At 41.2% G+C, this 25,279-nt stretch overlaps 1 long non-coding RNA gene across 1 annotated transcript in view; it reads left to right on the top strand.

The window, feature by feature from the left end:
• LOC144379460 (uncharacterized) overlaps positions 1–24,760 on the top strand; it is a 55,963-nt gene extending 31,203 nt beyond the window's left edge. The window contains exons 3-4 of the long non-coding RNA XR_013442562.1: positions 18,762–18,876; positions 24,295–24,760. This is a non-coding gene — a long non-coding RNA (uncharacterized LOC144379460). The remainder of the gene's footprint in view (positions 1–18,761; positions 18,877–24,294) is intronic.
• The last annotated feature ends 519 nt before the right edge of the window (positions 24,761–25,279 follow it).

Here is a 25,279-nt window from a genome sequence, read left to right on the forward strand (position 1 = left end):
ATCATTTAGTTTTATGCATGCAATCTCCTTATCAATTTTCTTTTTCATATCAATTTTGGTTAGCTTGGACCTTTCTGAGACCTTTGAGAATTACAGCTGAGATTCAGAAAGAAAGTGATTTTTGCCATTTTCTTTAATACTAAACTACATCTCTTTTCAGAGTGTTATTCACCTAAGGTAAAGAATAATTCTATTGGTGGGAGAGCTAATTAGAGTCAATTATACCCTAATAGACCTGACAGACTTTACATGAACTGCAATGTAAAGTGGATTTGTCCTTTCTATTCATATGGTTGATTCAGGGAGAACATCATTCACAGTATTTGTGAGACACCAGAAGGAGTGTCCAGGTTAATGGAACAAAAATGGATTCTTATTGTTTAGATAATAAAAATCTGTGTGAATTAACTTGTAAGCAACTGGAACCAAAAATGTATCCATTATATTGAGCCATATGTTATCTGGTACTTTTTTGAACCTGATTTCTATGATATAGACATGTTTAGCAATTTTTCTGGAGGTTCTCTTAGTGAGAATCATTCTTAGGCCTTGTAAATTTTGAGTCCCTAGTAATACCCTAGTAAACATGGTCAAAACCAAAGTTGCGAATACATAGATTTCTTTGAATATGTATTGGGTGTCATTAATTTAATTAGCCATTCAACAAACACATTTTGACTACCAAGTACTATGTTAGGTGCTAGAAAAACCATGGTGAATTGATCTGGGTACATGACAGAATATCTTTTATTTTTTTATTTTTTATTTTTTTAAGATTTTTTTTTTTTTTTTTTTATTTGAGAGAGAGAGAATGAAAGACAGAGAGCATGAGAGGGAGGAGGGTCAGAGGGAGAAGCAGACTCCCTGCTGAGCAGGGAGCCCGATGCGGGACTCGATCCCGGGACTCCAGGATCATGACCTGAGCCGAAGGCAGTCGCTTAACCAACTGAGCCACCCAGGCGCCCCTGACAGAATATCTTTTAGAGAAAAACCTATGTATGTGTCAAGATATGAGTATAAATGACTATTTTCATTATCTACACGTTGAACAAACCAAGAATTTGAGAACCCATCTTCCCTATCTGCTAGTCCAGGAACATGAAAGCTATCATTCATTTCATGGATAAAACTCACCTAGCCAATGAGAACTTTCTTTACCTGAAAGTGGAATTGCATTGTTAGTAGCCATTTCTACATTTCAGACCTGCTAAACTTAAAATCAATCTCAGCTCTGAGTAGAAACTGTGGATTGATTTTTTCCCCCTTTTTTAAAAATATTTTTTTGAAGCCATAATGTCCTTGGCCTAAATAATGGATGAAAGAGTTTGCTACTCAGGAATCTTTTTTCTAAATGCTGCATGGAATCAATCTCAGTTTCCACATAGCTTCCAGAATTATTGTTAAGAGCTAAGTTAATTTTCCATTGTAGTTGGCAATGTATCACACCGCATGCAATTGAAGATCCCTCTGGGTGATAGACTACGGGATGGTGTAGAGTTCTCATCAGATGCATCTGTTAATTAGTTAATGTTTGCAAGGCATTTTCAAAATTAAAGAAAGAGGATCACTCATTTTTATCAGCTTTTGAGTCTCTTTCTTCATGGAGATGGAACACTGAATCATCGTCACAGATCTCACTGCGGCCAGCACTTAAGGCTTGTATGAGAAGCAAATGCCAATCAATTCTGTGATTCTCATCTAAAAATACATAAAGCCCAAGTTGTACTCTGGAGATTGACTGGCTTTATCAATAACAAATGTTCTCCTTCACCTGAGATTAGTAAGAATTCAGACCTGGTCAGGCTGTTTTTATATCTGTCCTAGATGACACTTTGAACAGAGACCATATAGAAAGAAAATACAGATGTGTATTTGGTATTTAATACTTTCTTTATGGGAACTTGCATCTAGACGTTTTAAATATAACAACTATAGATGTAATATGTATTACATATCCTTTCTTTCTTGTGAAATAATTCATTGATATCTGGGGATGCCTATACATAGTTAATGATGGATACATAATACATACATACAAATATAAATGTATGTATTTTAAACTTCTGTTAAATATCAGTTTGCCCTTGAGCTTCAAATATCCAGGCTATGTCAAATCAACATGAAGGAAATACAATTAATTTCCAAGTAAAAGTCTTTAGTTTTAAAGACTAAAAGTCTTTAGTCATGAGGAATTCTTAATCTCAGGAAACAAACTGAAGGTTGCTGGAGTGGTGGAGGGTGGGAGGGATGGGGTGGCTGGGTGATAGACACTGGGGAGGGTATGTGCTATGGTGAGCACTGTGAATTGTGTAAGACTGATGAATCACAGACCTGTACCTCTGAAACAAATAATACATTATATGTTAAAAAAAGGAGAAGATAGTAGGAAGGGAAAAATGAAGGGGGGGAATCGGAGGAGGAGATGAACCATGAGAGACTATGGACTCTGAGAAACAAACTGAGGGTTCTAGAGGGGGGGGGGGTGGGGGGATGGGTTAGCTTGGTGATGGGTATTAAAGAGGGCACATACTGAATGGAGCACTGGGTGTTATACGCAGACAATGAATCATGGATCACTACATCAAAAACTAATGATGTAATTAATGTATGGTGATTAACATAACATAATAAAAAAAGTCTTTAGTCAGTTTCATTTACGCAATTTCATTTGGCTGATCTTTTTCACAGAACTGACCAATTTTTTAAAATATATTATTTTTAAAAATTTTAATTCCCGTGTAGTTAACATAGAGTGCTATATTAGCTTCAGGTGTACAATATAGTGACTCAACAATTTTATACATTACTCAGTGCTCAACATAAGTGTACTCTTTAATCCCCATCACCTCACCCACCTCCCCTCTGGTACCATCAGTTTGTTCTCTATAGTTAAGAGTCCTGTTTTTTGGTTTGTCTCTTTTTTCCTTTGTCCATTTGTTTTGTTTCTTAAATTTCACATATGAGTGAGATCATATGACATTTGTCTTTGTCTGATTGACTTATTTCACTTAGCACTATACCCTCAGATCCATCCAAGTTGTTGCAAATGGCAAGATTTCATTCTTTTTTATGGCTGACTAGTATTCCATTGTATGTATATACCACATCTTCTTTATCCACTCATCCATTGAAGGACATTTGGGCCGCTTCCATATCTTGGCTATTGTAAATAATGCTGCAATAAACATAGGGTGCATATATCTCTTTGATTTAGTGTTTTTGTATTTTCGGGTAAATATCCAGTAGCAGAATCTGACCAGTTGTTTTGATATTACATAGACATTTTGAAGATATATGTCTGCTTGTAATTATTAAATAATTAACTTTGTATGTAACATATGCTATTTTTATATTTTTTTAAAAAGCCTAGATGCTTAAAAGACAACTCATTAAGTCATTCATTCAGCTCCAACATAAGGACTTTATTTAAAATCAGTTAAGGAAGAATGACACCACCTTTAATCTTAAAAGGGTAAAGGAGATCATCTTTAGTCTTAAAAGGATAGTGAAGTGGGGCGCCTGGGTGACTCAGTAGGTTAAGTAGCTGACTCTCGATTTCGGCTCAGGTCATGATCTCAGGGTCCTGGGATCCAGCCCCACGTCAGGCTCCACGTTCAGCAGGGAGTGTGCTTCAGGATTCTCGATCTCCCTCTGTCCCTCCCCCCTGCTTGCTCAGTCTCTCTCTCCAAAATCAATAAATAAATCTTTTAAAAATAATAAAAAGATTGCAAAGAGCAGAATTATTTCAGTTTAGTGTAAGGAAGAGAGTATCTCAGGGACCCATAGAGCTCTAAAGAGACCCTCACTAGGTAAGTTCCACACAGAAATTAAAAAATAAAAATAATAGAAAGGATACTTTCTTTAGAGGATATTGTCTTCAAAATAATGGATAAAATAAAAGTGGCTCCTAGGAAACCAAAGGAAGAAGCAGGCCAAAAAAGCATACTAACATGGGATTATTAATCAGATGTTGTTTAAAATCCTCGTGAGAATAAGCATTGTGCCCAAGAGGTTTGCACTAAAGTTACCCACAAGCACAGAAAAGGAAACACTTCATGTGCTTAGTCCATATTTCCTTTCTTCTGTTCTATATTTTAGCATTTAAAAAATCAACATATTTCAATAGTATGCTTTAATTTAAAAATAAATATTACATTACTATAAATGATATTTTATTTAGCATCTTCAATTTCCTTGAAAGCTATCAACAGGCAAAGTGGGTTTTTTAGGGTCCTTTCACCTAAATCCTCAACCTATAATAAATATGGTCTAGCTGCACTCATAGTTTTTTTAAAGATTTTATTTATGTATTTGAGAGAGAGAGAGAGTACAACCAAGGGGAGCGGCAGGCAAAGGGAGAAACAGGCTCCCACTGAACAGGGAGCCCGACACGGGGCTCGATCCCAGGACCCTGGGATCATGACCTGAGCCGAAGGCAGATGCTTAACCGACTGAGCCACCCAGGCGCCCCATTAATTTATATTTAGATTTCATAAAATTTACAGTTGAAAAAGTAGATTCACATATCCAAGTTGTTCCAAACATACTTAGAAGTTTTCCACTACATAAATGGAGTATTTGTTTTAAAATTTATATTTAAATAAATCAAATATATATCCATTTTAAAAGTCAGTTTCTTGGTCTTACTAGCCACATTTCAGGGGCTCAAAAGCACACAGGCTGGTGGCCACCCTATTGGAGAGCACCGCTTTAAAACCTCCCAGGACTGACCAGCCCAGATCCCCCACTAAGCCTCAACCTAGTATAACAGAAAAGCTGAGTGGCCCCACAGTCTGTCTTCCCTCCCTATTGGCTTCCTGCTCCTGGAAGAACTCTGATGAATCTGGACCCTGTCCTGTACCTGCGCTTACTGCTGCGCCATCAGCCACCTCCTCTTGTCCAGACGAGATCGGGCGCGTTCAGGGTGGTATGGCCGTAGACCACCTCCTCTTGTCCAGAGCCACCTGTCACTGATGGGCCTCCCAATGATGGTGGGGGTGGCGGAAGGCCCCATCAGGGACAGTGGTGCCCACCACCTCTGCCTCCTCTCACCCTACCCCACCGCCTAGAACCAGAACCACCTCACAGTGCTGGACTCCCACTTCTATAGTATTAAGATGAATGGAGGTGACGTCAACCAGCTGTTTTTAAGAACCTGAGGCCAATTCATGTTGGTGTATTGTCAGAACTGAAGTTTACATTCACCATGTATCTTCCTGTGTTTACTGTGCTTCCCTTTTTTTGAGGGATAAAGGAGAGAGGACCTGATTTTGGTGAGGCATGGAGGGGAGGGGAGGATTTGCAGTCGTGCGTGAGAGAAGAGTGGAAGTCAGGAGGGGAGAATGGTAGGAGCAGCTGAAAGTGCCGGAGGCTCCAGAAGGAGGGCGATGGAGCCACAAACGCCCCTCTATTCTCTGCTGGAGCCAAGCAGTCTGAACGCTGTGGTCTGGCTCCTCTCCCCCATTTACCCTTAACCCCTAGCAGAGTCTGATACTTGAGCTTAATATCTAAAGCTATTGTGGCTAGTATTTTATTTTTTTAGATTTTATTTATTTATTTTGTCAGAGAGAGAGAGAGAAAGAGAGAGTGCACAAGCAGGGAAGTGGCAGGCAGAGGGAGAAGCAGGCTCCTTGCTGAAAAACGAGCCTGATGAGGGACTCAATCCCAGGACCCTGGGATCATGACCTGAGCCGAAGGCAGATGCCTAACCAGCTGAGCCACCCAGGGGATCTGTGGCTAGTAGTACGAGGCTATATATCAACCATTAAATACTTGGTTGGGTAGCAGGATTGACAAAGGAAGTGTTGAAACCCATCCTAAGGGACAGGGTTTCTCACCCTGAAGCCTGAAGGGGATCCTGACCTGAACCCTTGTAGATGGGGTCCTGCTCTCTGCCCTGACTCTCAGATAGACAAATACAAGAGCAAAGAAATGAACTTGGGAAAACACATTATCTGTCTTGTTCCTTCAAGGCAACCTGCAGCCCAAAGAGTCAGATTCAGGTAGCCAATACAGTTGACCCTTGAACGACACAGATTCGAACTGCGGGTCCACTTATATGTGGATTTTTTTTTTCCAGTGAAGAGAATACTGTCAATTTGTATTTTCTCTTCCTTATGATTTTATGTTTTAGTATTTTCTTTTCTCTGGCTTATTTACTTTCTTGTAAGAAAACAGTATAGAATACATTTGACATACAAAATATGGGTTAATTGATTGTTTATGTTATCAGTAAGGCTTCTAGTCAACATTAGTAGTTAAGTTTTTGGGGGGTCAAAGCTTACATGCAGATTTTCAACTGCCAGGGATATTAGCACCCTTAGCCCCTGCAGTGTTCAAGGGTCAACTCTATTTTTCGGATGAATTACAAGAAAGAAGAAAGGAATGAATGGATCAGCAAAATGTGGTCTATACATACAATGAAATATTACTCAGCCTTAAAAAGGAAAGAAATTCTGACCTGTGCCACAATGTGGATAAACCTGGAAGACATTAGGCTAAGTGGAATATCCGGTCACAAATGGGCACACAATGTATGATTCCACTCCTATGAGGTAGCTAGAGAAGTCAACTTCATAAAGATAAAAATTAGAAAGGTGGTTGCCAAGAGCTGAGGGAAGGGGGCATGGGGAGCTATGGTTTAGTGGTTACAGAGTTTCGGTTTTATAAAATGAAAAGAATTCTGGATATGGGTAGTGGTATTCATTGCACAACGGGGAGGATATAATCAGTACCACTGAACTATACACTTTTATGTAAATTTCGTGTGTATTTTACCAAATTATTTTTATTTTTATTTTATTTTATTATGTTATGTTAATCACCATACATCATTCATTTTTGATGTAGTGTTTCATGATTCATTGTTTGCGTTTAACACCCAGTGCTCCATGCAGTATGTGCCCTCCTTAATACCCAACACCAGGCTAACCCATCCACCCACCTCCCCTCTAGAAGGCTCAGTCGGTTAAGCATCTGCCTTCGGCTCGGGTCATGATCCCAGGGTCCTGGGATCCAGCCCCAGGGTATTTTTATTTTTTTTAAAGATTTTATTTATTTGAGAGAGAGAGACCATAAGCAGGTAGAAGGGTAGGGAGAGAGGGAGAAGCAGGCTCCCCGCTGAGCAGGGACCTGGATGGGGCTGGATCCCAGAACCCTGGGATCATGACCCGAGCTGAAGGCAGACGCTTAACTGACTGAGCCATCCAGGCACCGCTTACCAAATTTTTTTTTAAGAAGAAGAAAATCTCTAAGCTTTTCTGTATGCACAATTTCTAGCACCATTTAAAGAGTCTCTCTCTATTTTTTTGTCTTTGTTCTGGTAACAGCTCTTACTAAGCCGTTAAACAAGTTCCTGACTTGACTGTTCTTTGGGTTCCTTACCCCTAAAATGGGAAAGATCCTTTTTATTATGCAAGTGCTTCTTTTGAAGTATAATTGGACCTTCTCTTAAAGGCCGACTGAATAAAACCCTTCTCTTTTTCTGCTGCCCCACTCTCACAAAAGAAGGAAGGAGAATTGATCATGAAGCCAGAACGTGGTGTTGTTCTGCTAAGATTCGTACTCCCCCTGCAGTGCTTAGGGACTGCCTTAGGGACTTGGAGAAGAAATGCCCGGTGCGACTGGATGCGGGTAGAAAACTGCACTAGGGATCCCAATACAAGTGTCTACCCATGATCAGGGCAACTTACTGAACAACTTCTGATCCCCAGGAAGAGGCCTGGGAAAGTTGTGATTCCTCTAGAACTCCTGACTTCACTTCTCAGATCCTTTTACTAAATCTCCCATAAGGCAGAGTCCTCCTATCCTCATGCCAGACTATCTCCTTATTTGAAAATCAGTCACCAAGGCAACTGGTGAAGGCACCAGAACAGAGTGGTAAAGAGCTCTGGAACCTGGAAGACCTAGTTTGGGACTCCTATTCTGCCACTCAGTAGCTGTGGGTCCTTGGCTGCATCGCGAAGCCTCGAAAACCTTCATATTCTCACAGTAGAATGGGGATGAGAGTAACCTGCCTTTTGGAGAGGTTATAAGAATGCTATCACAAATGTCTAGTGCACTTTGTCAGAAGTGTTCAATACGTGTTCAGATTTATTCATTAAGATGACCTCCAGCACAGGAAAATGTGGGCAGAGAAGATTTGTAGCCGTGGTTCCAGACTCTGCTTAACACCATCCTCTGTATCTGTGGTCCAAGCCCTTTCACTGATGCTCCATAAGCCCTTTGCAAGCACCCACTGTGTTGTTGGTCTGTCTCTGCAGGTTCCTAACGCTGTTTTATCCCATAATGCTTTCTTCATCTCCGAGAGAACTCCTTGTGTTTCCTTTTCTTTACCTCTTACAAAATGTCATCAAAGGTTGGGATGAATCACAGCAGTCTGGCTTGAGAACTGGTCGATGTATAAATTCCAAATCTAATACAGCCCCAGATGATGTCGGTAGTGAATTATTCATGCAGTCTAATGAGGAACGTGAGCGCATTTGTAGTCAACCAACAACTTTCCTCTGACCAACACAAAGCACATCTGAAACAGGTCGCAGTGATCTCACTTCACCAGATGGGAAACCAAGCCCCAGGGATGCAAAAGGACTGAACCAAGTTGAACAAGCAATGTAGATTCAGATGTCAAAATGTTTCTATAGGGGCTCAAGACTAAATAGGAAGTCCCCACCCACTCCTTCTCCTACCCTGATTTCCTGTAGGATAAATCGTATTATTTTTTAAGAGAAACACATTGGTGAAAGAAAAACATGGCCATATGAGGACACATGGTTAACCCAAATGCTAACAGGATACAAACTCAACTGGAGTGAGAGCAGAAGCAGCCAAGGGTGAGCTAAAGCCAGGACCCGATCTGTGCTTCCTAACCTGGCAGCCAAGGCCCTTGGTGATCCAGCCCCAGCCTATTTTGCCAGCCTCGGCATTCCCCCGCTCCCTAACTGGAACCTGAAACCCTTTGTAACATCCGTACTAAACTCCCCCAACTCCCAGTATCTCATAGCTGCCTGACTGCACATCCTTACCTTCTACCACTCTGCACTTCCTGTCTTATTTCTTCCTCTCCTTCCATCTGGCCTCAGCATCCGTGCGTCCGGGAATACTTTCCAACCCTCCTTCGCCCCTCTTGGAGGATTCCCCTCCTCTGCATTCCCATGGTACCCTGCACATACCCCTGCAGAGTATCTCATACTGTATTCACATAACCTGCTTTCTCACCAGACTGAGAGCTCCGTTGGAGTGGACACCGTATCTTAAGTGCCTGGCACATCCTGGGCCTTCAATAAATGCCTGTTAAGGGAATCAATATTGTTTCTAGCTCTCCGAAATCTAAGAACTTCTTGCTTGATTTCTTTTTCTTTCACGAATGGCTAACAATTCTACACCTGCCACCCCCATAGAGTAAGGAAATGGCCTAGAAGACTTGTTATATGGACTCAGTGTGACTCACCTAAATTTAAAAAGAATGCTAGATTGCTGGACTCAAAAGTATATTCAGAGGTCATCGTATACACTCCCATCAGCACCAATGTGAATTTTCCGGAAATCTGAAAATATTTCAGTAATGAAAAGCCACAAAAGACAATCATCTGCGTTAGACATAAGGGCACATTAAGCTTCAAGTGGGCTCGAATGGCATGTTCAGATAAGTTTGGCTTTCAAGAATCAAGAACAAAGCTTCCAACTTGTTACTCCTTCATGTCGAAACATGTAAGTGCATAGAAAGTAATGTAATTCATATGCCTATGATTCACTTGCTTTTCATTCATCAAATGCTTAGCTGCAAGAGTGTGCTTGACGCCTGTGTAAGCTTCCTTTTCTTGACAAGAAAGTTTGTTTTTTGGGAGATAACTCACATCTTAAAATTTGGGTACTTATAGGGAAATTCCAAGCCTATTAAGTCAAAGAGTCTTGTCAGTCAGCCCTGAAACTTTTTCCCAGTACGGGTTAGACGAAATAGGTCACTGGCTAATTGAATTTCCCAAGAGATTAGTGATCAACATCAGAACTTCTAAGCTTTTCCCAATTTGCTGTTCACTCTTAATTGGTTTCAGATTTATGGCACGAGGCTAAAATGTGTAAAAACGGTCAAAGGCCTTGGAAAAGAAAAACAGTCAACTAAAATCGTGATCATTTTGAAAAGTTGTAAGAATGGATCCATTCAAATCATGAACTGCATTATTACCTATGTGAAAACCCCATACTCAACTTTTAATGCCTTAAAATCCTGCTGTACAGGAAAGGGCTGAGGTCTTTCTTTTTTGTTCCTTTGTGCTGTGGGGTTCAAGACCAAGAATATGAAAATCAAATCTTCAAATGAAAGCGTCAGTCAGAAGTTGGTGTCAGATTACTAGCTATGACTGAAACAAAACAAAACAAAACAAAAAAAACCCCCAAGATCCCAGACTCTAGGGTAAGGCCGATACCTCTAAGTAAACATGATGTCCAGAACTGGGGTCTGAATCATAGGGCTGACTGAGTTAAGAGAAGCAGAGGTCAATCAGACTCATGCTGAGCAAAGAAAGACCCTCAGGTTGTAATCTTGGGTTGAACCAAAGGAACATCAGTAGATTCAGATCAGTTAGAATTACAGAGACTCTAGAAATCTAAGAACCCACCCATGCCCACTTTGTGATGCTCCGGCCTGTGTTTGAACCCTTCTGGACTCAGCCCTTTTCCTCAGCTGGTCCATAGCACAGATGACTCTTCATGCTAGAAGATTCTCCTTATATTGAATCAATGTTCACCTCAGTGTTTCTTCTACCCATGGTTCCTTTTGAGCTCTACACAATACATTGAATCCTCTTATCTCACCTACTTCGGAGTGTTAGGCCCTAGGTGTTGAGATCTTCTTGATTCTTCTTTTCTCCAGATAGAAGCTTCTCAGATCCTTCTACTTTTCTTTATGTTATGTGGCTTCAAGTCTTTTCACTTTCTTGGTTGTTTTTCTTTGAAAATCCTTCTCTTTGTCACTTGATCCCTTAAGTGTGTCAATTAGAATAAATGTATGGACCTCTTTGTGCTCAGACCTTGAGAAATCCATGATGAAGTCATAGTATCTTTAAAGTGAATAGTAGATACATATTTTTGGGGAGCTTTCTCCTCCTGTAGTCAACACATGTGATATGTCTGTTCTTATTACATCTAAGAGGCATGTTTGTAGGCATTTGTTTACTGGAAAATTCCCTTCTCAATATTTTCAAATTCTTACAGACTGTTGAGCAAAAGATCCTGCCTGAAACCACATTTAAATCCTAACATCAAGTGCAGGCCATACAATTCAAGGACAAATAAACCCCAAATGAAAATAAGGAGGAAAGAGACGGTATGTTATTCAAGAGCAACATGAAACATCATTGTTTCATGTGAGTATAAGTGGAAGAGGTTGGGAATTTCAGGGTAGGAATAATTAAGGGAAGAAGAGCCTTACTGGTTTATTTTTCCACGGAGAAAGCCAGATTGAGTAGAAACAAGGTATATGGACCTTGGGTACACACACACACACACACACACACACACACAGAATTAATCAAGAAGAGAATGTGCAACTATATCAATATGTTGTTATTTTTATGGTTATTTATTGAACTTTATTTGTCTATGCAACAGAGAACAGTCCATAGGTTCCATGGGAAAGGTTTGCATGACATAAACTGTAGCAGAAAACAGATGGTCATCTGATCTTAATAACTGTGTTTAAACAGAGCTGAACTACTATTAGTGATACCATCAGTGATGGTTTATTTGGGAAGCACGGTAAAGGGACTTTCACCCTCATGGAATATTTTTTCTTTCAATGTTTCCGATTGTCCACACAACAGTGGAAACATCTGGATACAAACTGAACCTTTTAGTCCATCCTCTGCCTGTAGCTGGTATGTGGTGTCAAGCAACTGAGTGCTAGGAAAGAGGTTGCAACTGACTAATTTAGAGATACATAGATGGCTAGATCTGAGTAATTATTCAGTGGTTGGTCAGTAGAGACATCTCACTGGGACAAATTACAAATCTAACACGGCACTGGGTCTGTTAAGACTCTACTTGTTTCCTCATTGCTTACAAGGGGAGGAACTTTGTTATTTGATCACAGCCTATCCTTCTGAACTCATCTGCGCTTCTTTTCACTCAGTGGATTCTACAATCCAACTACATAAGTGATGCACCAATTTAAAAGTGCTTATGCTTAAATAAATAAATGTATAAATAAATATTAATAAATAAAAGTGCTGTACTAGTTCATGATTTCAACCTGTCTTTGCTCAAGTGCATTCTCCCTGATATGTTTTTCTTCCAGTTCTGCTGTCTGATAAACTCTATACTCCCATCCATCTTTAGGATCATACTCATGTATTAACTCCTTCAGAGAAGCCTTTGATGACTTCCCTGTATTGAATGAGGTATTTCCTCCACTATGCTACTACACGGCATCCCACAAGAGTTGCGAACACACTTACCTTTGTCATTATTTGTCCACACATCTCTCTCTCTTATTGGACAGTGAGCAGAGGGGGAGGCGTGTCTTTTTCATCTGTGACTTCCTTATGCCTACAATAGTGTCTGACGTATCACTGGTACTCTACAGATGATATTTGAATGAATTAATTCCAATTGACACTCTTTTTCCTCAATGAGAGAATTTTTTTTAATTCTTTCTTTTTTTTTTGATGTAGTGTTCCATGATTCATTGTTTGCATATAACACCCAGTGCTCCATGCAGTATGTGCCCTCTTTAATACCCATCACCAGGCTAACCCATCCCTTCACTCTCCTCCCCTCTAGAATCCTCAGTTTGTTTCTCAGAGTCCATAGTCTCAATGAGAGAATTTTTATGTGAATAATTTTGGGTCCTCGTTCAATGACTCACTCCCGCTATATAGATGACAGCTAACAGTATATATTTCAATCCAATATTGATTTGATTATGTAAATTTAAATAATAATGTGCTCAATCAACTTTAATTCATTGACTGTAAATTTTACATTTCATTTTTTTATGCAACTGCACAGATGACACATTTTATAGTACTTGAATTATTATTCACAAAATACACTTCAGTAAGTGTGTAGCTGTGATATGTGGCTTATGAGCATGCCTGAACTCTCTTTAGGAATTTTTCAATCTCTCTAGAATACACGATACCAAAAAAATACAGTGAATGTTAAATACCTAGTAACCTTCACAGAAGATATGCTCATGGCATGAAAAGCTATAAAAGGATTATAGAATGTTCTATTCACCTATTTAATTCTGGGCATTAAAGAATTTTCATCGTGTCTTTTTTGCTTTATATTTCATTATTTGGTAAGAAAACAATTTCTCATATTATTGTTTGGAGTGTGCGCCTGTGTGTAGTAACATCCATATTATATATTTATATGTATATTTCATCTATAGTGGGTATATATACATACACACATATACATCTACATACATGTATATACATGTAAATATACATTTGTATTCGGTGAAACAGAAACAACCCCCTCACCCCAATTTTACCCGTGGCCCCTTGAAACATGCCAACATTTTTCATTTCCTGACCAAAACTGTCAGTATAAAATGGACACTGTGGAATGAAGGGTAATACAGGAATACTTTCACCAGGCTTAAGGGTACCAGATAATGAAACTAGCTCCTGGGATAAGCATATTTATTGGGTTTGTTATGTATCAAATGTAACAAAAGTAGAGGATCTGAAGAACACCCTGTGTGGTTCTTTTCACACCCTTTGATCACACAATTCCTCTTTAATTCAGATGCAGTAGAGAGCTTAAGTGGCTTCATTGATGTGTTAAGTGTGGAATGATTTTTGTATAAAATAAAAAAGGCTCCATTATGTGTCCAGAAAAGCCTGTGTGTGCTTGTTTATTGAGACAGGAAGTTGGTTTCCCACACAGAACAACAGTTCTGCAATGCTGAAGCATTGTGTCTGAAAGAGGAGTAAAGGAAACTTAATTTTCTACCTGGCAGAAATCGGCTTCTGGAGGAAGGGACAGACAATGTGGTTGGGTTTCCACTGAATGAGAGGACTTGATTGATTTTCAGAAAAGGCGCCACTCCACGTAGAGGGAGGTTGCCTGCCATACTTTTGTTAGGAAAACGCACATTTTATAACAGGCTCCCGTTTTTGTGATGCATGGCAGTGAGCTCTTGTCCACCCCTCCTCAGGTCAGCAGGTTGGCGGGGGGGGGAAGGAATTTTCTCTCCTATATTTGTCTCAAGGTTGATTTTTATTGTTGTTTTCCCCTGAAATTGGTTGTCATTCGCTTTTGCTCTTTGGGTTTTTTGTTTTTTGTTTTGTTTTGTTTTGTTTTGTTTTTTACTAACATGGAGAATGCCTCTGAGACTTTCCCTGGTGAAATTTAACAAGTTTAAATATTTAGGTATGGATATAGTTCTTACCTGCTAGGAGTGGATCTTTGTCTTGTCGGAAGCCCATGGAATAAACCCTACACTGTGGTCACGGGATGAAGAGGAGCGAGATTAGAATCCATTTCAGTTTTATATTCCAAAGCCCAGCTGTTTTTCTCTATACCATGCTGCTTCAAGCTATATAAGGTAGCTAGATTCTAGCAATCCTTCCCATGGCTCATGTAATCCCATTGTCTACCCTCATGCTTATTGTCATTGTCATCCTCCTCTTCAGTCTCATTAGGAACCAGTGTAAAGGCTTATGTTTCTCAGCTGGGAATTGTTCTAGGAGAACATATGACATAGTAGTTTCCCTGAACGGTTTTCTAATCTGAAGCAGACAACAGGGAAGTGGACCTAATGAGAAGAATGTATGTAGAATAGAATGAGCCCAGGGAATTTTTCCATTGGTAATATTTACCTTATTAATATTGCAGCAATAAGTGAATTTTCAGGGTGAAAAGCTCAGTAGAGGATAGTGATAGCACTTTCATGTTCAAGATAGCGATCATTAGGCTGCATAAACTGTGGGGGTGGAGCAGGGTTAGAAGGGTCATTTGATTGAGGCTTGGCGGGGTGAGTAAAAATAGTCAACCTTCCAGGCACAATCATATCTTCCCAGTTGATTCTTTGATTCTTCCTTGTGTAATTATATCCTTTTTTGCCCATTCTTCTTTACTTTTTCCAAGCTTACGACTGGTACAGCTTCTACTTTTTCTCCCATTACACATGGGTAGATTTTTTTTTTAAACTTTATTTATTTATTCGAGAGGAAGAGCTTGAGAGAGAGAGCACAAACGGGGGAGAGGAAGGCAGAGGCAGAGGGAGAAGCAGACTCCTTGCTAAGCAGGGAGCCTGATGCGGGACTCCATCCCAGGCTCATGGATGGATTTTTTTTCCCCCTTAAATTTGATGTCACAATATCCTTTTGAGTATTATAAATCTGTTTATAAAAGAACTTCAGAGTCAAGGAATTCTAGGGGTTAAGTGTTGGGGTAGGACAAGGACTATTCTTCGAGAAGGTCTTAGAATAATAGTGACAACCACTAACTTTCTTCCCTTTGGCTTTCAGAGTGAATTCTGCATCTCTGGGACGCCTGGGGGGCTCAGTTGGTTGAGAGTCTGACTCTTGGTTTCGGCTCAGGTCATGATCTCAGGGTCATGAGATCAAGCCTTGCTAGGCATGGAGTCTGCTTGAGTTTCTCTTTCTCTTTCTCTCTCTCTCTAAAATAAATAAATAAATCTTTTAAAAAAGGAGAATGAATTTTTCATCTCTGACTCCTTTATTAACCTCTCCTATTTCATCGCAACTCACTGCAGCTCTGCATGGCTGTTCTCCCAGATATTTAACACCCCTTCTTCACGCACTTCTTACATTCCTCTCATGCATTTCTCATTGAGCCTCATCTCTTGGCCCCTCCATCTATCTGTGTAATGCTTGGTATGTGACTGTTGCCATGAACAAAAGGCCCTGACCAAGTCACATGGCATTTATCATGTCAGACACCATTTTTCCTGGAGAGAATTAGTTGCTGCCCTAAAACTAATTCTCTTACCTCAATATGATTTCTGATAACCAAGGATAAAAACAAAACTATTAAAATCTCTCTTCACCCTGTGTTTATATCCCCTTCCCCCACCCCTAACCCCCAAAAAGGATACCAGACCTTTAACACAAAAGTCATTAGTGCAGTGAAAAGATGCTCAAGTCAAGGGATCTGGGAGCTGGGCTCTGCTCCTGGTGCTGTAACTGACTTCTTACAACTCAAGAACAGTTGCTTAATATCTCCTGACCTTCAATTTCTCCATCAGAAAATTCTTTTTTTCTTTCATTCCTCCCTTCCTCCCTCCATTCCTCCCTCCCTCCCTCGCTTCCTTCCTTCTTTCCTCCCTTCTCCCTGCCTCCCTCCCTTCCTTTCTTCCCTCCTTTCCTTTCCTTTCCTTTCCTTTCTTTCCTTTCTCTCTTCTTTCTCTTACCTCATATTTACTGAGTATCTCCATTCTCAAGGAGAAAACATAAAAACCAAATGAAACCTTGAAATGGCCACACAAGGCCATTATAACTAAATGACCAAATACAAAGGAGTAAAGTCCTTGTGCATTTGTAAAGCCCTAGATAAAACTATGATATTATTGTTATGAGAGGATGGCACTCCTACGAAGACTGGATAGTGTAGAGATTGAGAGCTGGGGCTTTGGAATGAGAAAAATATGAGTTTTGATCCTACTAGCTGCGTGACCATGGGTACATGAAAGCTCTCAAGTCAAAGTCTCCTCACCTGTAAAATACAATTTGTTAAGAAAAACACATGACTTGAAGGGCTGTTCTTAAGATTCACTGAGTGAGATTATATTTATGAAATGCTGAGCACAAATCCTTGGCATCTAAGACATGCTAAATAACATTAGCTATTATTATCATTAGGGAAGACAGAGTAACTCGCATTATTATTATTTTTGTTCTCTGAACATAATAAAGAAAATAAAATAACAATAGTAATCCCAAAAGAAGCGAAGTTCAGTGGGGGCTAGAGGAGTCAGGACTACTCCTGGGGGTGTCTGTTCCGCTGAAGAAAGGAGTTCACGAGAGGAGAGGCCCACACAGAAGGCCAGGAATGTAAGGCTTATATGTCTTCTCACTTGCCAATCGCCCACCTCTTTCTATCCCTCTTAAGCATCCTTTTCTCAGTTCTTTCTGGAGCTTGTATTGCCTTATTCTGTGTATTGTCCCTGGCCAGAGCTTTCTCTGGGGAAAATTAGCTGGGTGCCTTAAAAGTCTCACCTATCTTCCCAAATCTGTCAAATCCTATTCATCCCTCATGGCCTGGTTCAAATATTATCACCCTCACGGAGTCTTCCTGGGCTGCTCTACAATGTCATTTTAGCTGCCATCTCTGTGCTCCCACCTCACTCTTAGCAACCAATAAAGTATGATTATGTTTGAGCTCATGGGTGCATATCTCTTGTGAAGATCTCTCTGTACATCCTTATCTTGTATTAGACTATGAGCTGTTGGAAGGTGGGAGTTATATTGGATGCACATTACACACTGTATCTTAATTACTCGTGCTTAGTACAGCATGGAAATAGGCAAATGAAACTGTGAATGGTTTATATTGAATTGAATTGATTTCAGTCTTGCAAAGGAAGAAGCAATGGGTCCGCTTTCCTAAGAGTTTTAAGGTTTCACTCAAATTGACTTGGGAGCACACAACCAAGGAAAGGGCCCGAGGGCCCTGAATTCCAGCTTGAATCCCCACCTCCACCACAAGCTGCCTTGGATCTCAGAGGCCCTCTACTGCTGACTAGGTGGCCCTAGGTCCCTTGAAGCTGGAATTAGAGATAACCCATGTGCAATATTTGGACTAGTGCCTCGATGACATGGACTCTAGAGATCATGAGGCCACGAGAATGTTCCATTTAGCTTATTTTTGCTGTGTGCTTATCAGAGCAGAGTGCACATGTCCAGGACATTCAGATGGCTGAAGTTAAAACAATTAAGGGGTGTGGAGCCTACATTTGGCTAAATGTTGTTTAAAAATTCCTTGACTAAAAAATAATCTTTCTTTTAAAAAATTTGTATAAGTTGATCTAAAAAAATTTTTTTGCAGTTCAAGTTCTTTTCCCTTTTCTGTCTCGGGGGCCTTATCTGATTTTAATCAGCACTGGCCTAATATGATTTGAAACAGCTGAGGCTGACTGAAATGCCTGTTAAAAAAAAAAAAGGTATCTTAAGTTGGAACTATTGGAACTACCTACGGACTCCTCTTGTCCAAGGCTGTATGTGCTATTGAGTGCAAATATTGGGGATTACGAATTTACCCTTAAAACATTTCAGTGCCCTGCAGAGTTTTCTCAGCAATTTTAAAGTCCTGTTAACCATAATACAGCCAGTTCTTGATTATCCACAAAAAAGGAAATGAATAGTGGCACAGATAATCCGAAACAGAAAAACAATCAAAATGTTTCTTATATTTTACTTTGGAATGCTTTGTATGGCTTTTGGGGATTCAGATTTTCCTTCCCAGTGATGTTCTGCTCAGGAAAAAGTTGAAATGAGTTTGCATTCCCTAAGCCCACACTAAATAGCTGAGGGGGTATGTGGCCCAGCCACATGCTGGGTGGCAGGGAGAAGGCAGCCTGAATCTGAGGGGCAAGAATTCCACTGATAAATCTAGAAGTGGAAAATGCCCCTATGAATAATTAAGCGCTGACTGGAATATAATTCAGTCTTATAAATTAGTGTGGACAATTTTCCAGCCCACATTTTTTAAAAAATCAGGTTATCCTCTTTAGAGAAGTTACCCTGGCAGTAAAAATAAATGACCTCAACGTTCTTCATTGTTCACAGTTCATTGACACTGGCACCATGTGAAGGAGTCAGGACCCTATTGCTAAGGCGACGGGGAGTCAGTCCTCAACTCATGTCCTCCAGCTCCATCCTACAACTTTCTCCAGTTGAACATGTACGTTTATAAAATACCAGATTATGTACTAAGTATTGTATCATCTACTAAGGTAGTTACCATTATTGGTCCTGTTTTACAGATGAGAAAACTAAAGCTCAGACAGGTTCGTTACTAATTTAACATCACAGACCTAGTCACTGGGAGAGGCTAACTTCCAGCTCAGGACTATCTCATCTAGGTTGGGATAGGATGAGAAAAAACCCAGAAAGAATTTTAAAAAGAAGGTTTAGTGAATGAATGAATGTAAATACTCGGGTAATTACAATGTAATACGTGTCATGTTACTAAAGGACCAAGTCCATAGTGCCGTTGAGATGGACGATAATGATCAGATAGCTCTTAATCAGATTTTATTAAGAGCTCTGAACTGGACAGGAGGGGATTCCCAGTCATGAGAATACCTGTGGTAGGTACACATAGGTTAGAAAACGTCAGACATGTTCAGAGAACCATGAGTTGATCTGAAAAAAGAATCTGCCCAAGGCAAAGAAATAGAAATGAAAGTGAAAGTAATGACAATAAGAAGTGTCTCAATAGCATAATAGTCTTGCCATTAAAAATATCACAGTGGGGAAGAGAGAAAAAAGAGGAGAGGGGGAAACTTTTTTTGAAACCCCTCATGTTTTCTCATGTTTTAGAAAGTGTAAACGCTCACTTTGTTATCTAGTGTAAGACAATGAGTACATCTTTCAATATTTCTAGTTCTAGGAGCAGATGAAGAAAACAGGTAAGGATAGAGTTGGTTAAGTCAAGATCACCCAATTGCCACGTGGATCCCCAAACTCATGTCTCCTGACTCCTACCTTAGTGATCTTCCACTAGCCAGGCTGGTTAGGAGCACCAGGTTAACACTTAGACCAAGCCTCCAGGAAGCCTCAGAGTACCTTTGGGGAAGAAAGAGACTTACAAAATATAAGTCAAGGCTTAGAGATTTTCAATGAGTTCTGGAAATTTCCACAGTCATCTTAGCTAAACCATATTCTTTTTCCTGGACAGACCATTTTGTCTGCCTTTGATTTCTTCTTTGACCTCTCTGCACCATTTACTCTGTCAAACTTGATTTTATCTGCAATATAAAAATGCAGGAGCCATAGACTGGTTTACCTCTATGTACCATTTTCATCTCCTTAGTCTCTGTCTCTTTAGTCTCTGGGGCTTTAGATGTTCTGTGGGCCCCATGCCTTGGCCTATGAAAAATTTCACATCACCGTGGACATGACCTCTATGAAACTGGCCTCAGAAGTCTGGGTTCCTACCACACAGCTCTACCCCTTCCTGTAACAGAGGGTGCAGTTCCCCATTGCTTTCAGGACCAAGGCACTTTGGCTGCCAGGAGTGTTGACTGCTAATCTCCCAGAGCTGAGCCTTCCCTGGAACTTGCTCTCTGTCAAAGGAAACTTCCTTGCCCAAGGCCACGTCCCCTTCCAGGAGATGGCTCATATTTAATGACTGCCACAATTCCAGAGCTCTAGAATTCCCCAGGAGATCAGTTATGCTTTCTCTTGTGAATGTTCAGCCTTTCGCTTTGCCCAGTCTTCCTTCTCTGACTCTCTCAGGAGTATTGTTCCTGAAAGTATCCTAAAGAACTCCTTGCATGCAGATCTCGACTTTACGGTCAGTTTCCCAGAGAACCTGATCTATGACATTCCCATTGCCTGTACTTATTGTGACTTCTATGCTGTTGCTGTGGTCACGTGCCCTATAATGAAAGAACAGCTTGCAAACTTGGAAGGGGTCAGAGATCATGTTTTTGGTAGATTATGTACAACAGTATTCATGGAGCCAGTCCAGCCATCTTATCCCTTCTTGACCTTGAGTAAGAGATTTATTGTTCCTATGTACGTACTGGCTTCCTCTGGTTCAAAATAGATAATAGCCTATATGATGGGGTGATGGGGAAAAAAGAGCTAAACAATCCCTAGAAGACTGTTAAGTGCTGTGGGAACACTTAAACTTTGTGGTGAAAGCTCTGAAATTTAAAGCTCCATAAGACTGAGATTCTACAGAGCCCACTGCCTCGGAGGTAGATTTGAAAATACCCTTTGCTTCATTTCCTGTGGATTATGCAACCACAGAATTCCTCTGGGGACTCAGCCACACCCCAAATCCGAGCCTAAATCACTGAGTTTGACATGGATTCACAGGAATTTGGCAAGGAGCTCACCCAATTTTTCTATCAAATTGGATCCAAATGTTGCCTAGGTTGGCTGAGAGTTCAGACGGAAGAGAAGGCGCGGGCCGACCCAACTGCTAAATGGTGACATTTGAAACTCAGATGAGTTTGGCTCAGCTTGAAGACAGGGAGGAAAGTTTTGAGCCATTGTGTGTGATATAAGCCCTGGTCCAACTTGAAACAGTTTCCACTTTTTTTGGTTGTGGTTTCAGATCTGCGTCTGACCCTGCGAATGCACCCAGGTCACTGCACTCATTCCGAATGCCAAGGCCAGTTCCAGAGAACTTGGGGCTCCTGTGGGGTCAAACTGGGGAAGCTGGCTCTCCTCACCTGTTGCTTTAATTCCCTCTGGATCAGAGCAAGCTCTGACAAAGGGTAGAGAGAAAACTAGGGGAGCTCCTGGTTCAGCTCCTGTGAAGACTCCAACAAGCTTTGTGTGTTGCTGTCCTCATTGAATTCTCCTGTCTTCCTTCTGGGTATTCAGAAAGTGTCGGCCTCTTGCTTCCTGGAATAGTGGCAATGGCTAGCAAGCATTTGCAGCACTGGTTTGGATGAAGTTGCAAATTTGAGAAAGTTAGGTTTTGCTGCTCACATCAGATTTTCTATCACAACTTTTCCTTGAATACTTCTTTTTCTTATTCTATGTTTTTTTCCCCCCCAAAAAAATCCTCTACCATAATCTCCACTGTCTTCAGGCCTTGGCTTCAGATCCTCCAGACTCTCCCACCACCCCAGTATCCAACTAGTGGGCTAACCTTTCCCAAGTAGTGTCACGCGCTCTGAGCCTTTCTCCCTATTTCCAGCCCACATACTTGTCTTCACCCGATCCCTGATCACACCCTCCACTTCCCACCACCATGAAGACTCAGCTTTCATAGATCATATCTCCTAAGGCCCTAGCTGCTCAGATGAACAATATGTTATAAAATATGTATTTATGGAAAAACCCACTAACACTGTGTCAGAATATACTTGAGTCATGACTTTGTCATCCACATGCCAACTAACATCAGATAAGACATTTAGACTCTATGAGCCTCAGTTTCCTTACCTCTGAAATAGACATTAGAAATATTTAATTCATAGGGTCTCAGATTAAAGTTAACTTCCCTCAAAACATCTCTTGCTCTTCCAAAATAAGATGAGGTGCCCCTCCCCTCTGCTGCTATGTCACCCTCTGATTCACTATCGTGAAGCATCTAACTTTGCATTCAAATTCCCTGTTCTCTTTTCTGATGCTCACTAGCCCAAGGCTCCTGAGGGCAAGGACTATAGCTGATCACGCTTGAAGCCCAGTGGCTAACACAATGTCTAGTATGTAGCTGGTACTCAAAATATGTGTATTGAATGAATGGGCCATTGAGAGCATTTATAAATAGTAGAGATTGTTTCTCTCAGAGAGCATATTTATATTGGAACAGTGTCTTTTTTAGACCACTTCTTTCCTGGAGGAGAGACCATAATGGAAATGTCAGGTGCAGGAAGATGTTTTGAAACAGGTGGAGTTCATGGTGTCCCTCAAATAACTCCATGTAGGTGACCTCTTGCTCTCCCCAGATGTCTAGCTGGCCCTGGGCCCGTGCACCTGAAGGGGAGATGTTGGAGACTCTTAACACTTCCTGCTTCATTCCAGTGACACCAGTTTGGCTTGGTTCTCATCTCCAAGCTGGGATCAAATGTTCTCCAAATGTGGCGAGAAGAGGAGATGGGTCTTGCTTTCTCCCTTGCCTTCCTCTTCCTCCCCTCACCCAAATCCTCTCCTGTCACAGTTTTCATGAAGCTTAAACCAGGTGCCCAGAGAAAAGCCCTATCTTGGTCAGGCCAGTAGCCTACACAGCTGTGGGCTCTGACACTGCTCTGAACAGCTCAAAATGGGGCAGAAATGTTCTAAGGGGGTGCTTGAACTGTGATATGAGGGGGAGAAGAGATGAGGAGCGGGATGCAGGGCATCTGTAATGCAGGAGAGTCCCATGTTCACAGAGCAAAGTGATGTTGTACAGAAAGCCTGCCACTGCTAATGAGCCTGGTGAGAGCACAGGAAGGAAACGCATTATTTCTGTTGTGCCTTTTGGGAGACAGCCTTCCATGAGTCTCGCATTTTTAGGTCTGGCGAGCAGGAGCACTGACTGCCTGACTGCCCTGTTCTGGACTATCTTTTCAAGGATGTTTCTGTAGTGAATAGGCTTGGAAGAAACAGAGAGTCTAGATCACAGGGCAAGTATGCGTACTGCCCCTTACACAAAACTTGGGTTCTCTGAGCTCAGGGCTCTTCTCCCATAATGCACCTCAGTGTGACTAGCTATCACCTCCCCTGGCTTGGCTCTCTTCCCACTGCCCTGTGGCATCAGGGCTCAGACAGACGGTGCCATTACGCTGATATCCATGTTGCTTGCTGGGCTATGAGGAAGCAAGGACTTGGTCTCTGATACGGGAGTTTTTGTGTATTCATCCATGAAACTGTCAGGTTAACCGGTCAGGCTAACAGTAGCCTCAAGTTTCAGACCTTTCACAATTCTTGACTATGCTCTGTCCTCTTTACCTAAAGGCCCTATCTCCTCTGGGAAAAGAGGAGAGAGGAAAAGAGTATCTACTTATTGAATGGCCTCTGTTTGCCATGCTGGACTAGGCTGAGCTGAGTCTTTCATACATTAACTCACTGAATCTGCACGATAACCCTCGGAATAAACGTTATCCTATCTGACAGATGAGGACTCTGAGGCTCAGTAAGGTGAAGTGACTCTCCTAGGTCACACACAGGTGACGGGTAGGCCTGTCTGCTGAGAGAGCCTCTGACTCTTCCGTTACACCATTCTAGAAAGTGCCTTCTCTGCATGTTGCATAGGTAACCAACCCAAGATAACACGAGAGATGCTAGCAAGTCTAAAATCCTTTCTTTAACCAGTCTGTCATCTGCCTCATGATTTCACCCAGTTCTAGCCCTGAATGTGCTCCTATACTTCCAGCCTACTAGGGCACTTTTAATTGTTTCAATCTAATCTAGTCTTTTGCCTTCTCTTTTCTAGGACCCCAACCTCTAGCCAATGTCACTCTATTACCTAGCCTTGATTTCTTGACCCCCTGGCTACTGCCGTGGTTTTTTGTGTTTTGTTTTGTTTAATTTTGTTTTGTTTTGTTTTCCCCTACTCAGAAGGAAGGATGTGAAGCAATTTCTCTGATATCACTGCAGAACCAACAACACTCTGCAGACTTCACAGTTCTAAAAAATCTTGTTTGGTTTTCAGATGTGACTGCAGTGGTTTGCACCGGGATGCTTAGACTCACCGTCTGCTCAAAGACGGAGCAGATATACCCACCCAGGCACCCTCCTGCTGCATACCAGCCTGCTCGGTCATATTCCAGGGCTCCGTTCCTCTGCCACATTGTTTGAAGCTGTGCCTCAAGGAGTCATGAAAGCATTTGCTTGGACCTACTACCCAGCCTACCTATGGCATAAATGGGTCAAGAAATGGGCCTCTTTTTTTGTGTAGTGCCTGTTTGTTTTTCAATTGAGAGGGAGAAGCATCAGGCAGATGGAGTATAGATGTGAAGACTGGGGACAACAAACGAGCGGTCTTTTCCATCGAGACTTTTCCATTAAGAGGGTTTGCTGGGGTTTTAAGCTCTTGAATATCACTGCTAATTCCTTTCTCTGAGGCACCAGTCCACTAGATTACCCATTTTCTTGTGGGAACTCTCATGGGGGTTGTATTTCACAGATGAAAATAAATTTTGTGAATAATCTAAATGATATATCTGTTTCTTTATGGAATAGACTTAGTTTAGCAATAAACTAAGATAGCCGACATACCTGTAATTCTCTGGAGGAGGAAAACTGCCACCCACCCTCCAGTCCTACAACAATTATCCAAATACTCACAACGTGAATGGACCAATTAGTGGTGAATATTTTCTAATACTTATTAGCAGCTGACCCGGACTCAGTGTAAGCAATTTTGATACAAACAGAAAGGGATGATGAGCCTACACCATGCTTTATGGAGCTCAAGAAGGACAGTAATACATAGAAAACAATCTCTACCAGCCAGTAGGTGAGAAGACACATAGGAGCAGCGTAGACAATATGTAGGTGCTGCGGAAGTTGTGAAAAAGGATCATGAGTCTCCTAGTTACCAAGTCTCTGAATTATGCAGGTATCTCCAAATCCCACACCTCCTTCACCCCCATGCAGCCTGCTTCAGAACCCCTCCTGCAGCTCCTCTTTCTTTC

The sequence above is a fragment of the Halichoerus grypus genome, chromosome 11 (genome assembly GCF_964656455.1).
Source record: "Halichoerus grypus chromosome 11, mHalGry1.hap1.1, whole genome shotgun sequence".
Lineage (NCBI taxonomy): Eukaryota > Metazoa > Chordata > Mammalia > Carnivora > Phocidae > Halichoerus > Halichoerus grypus.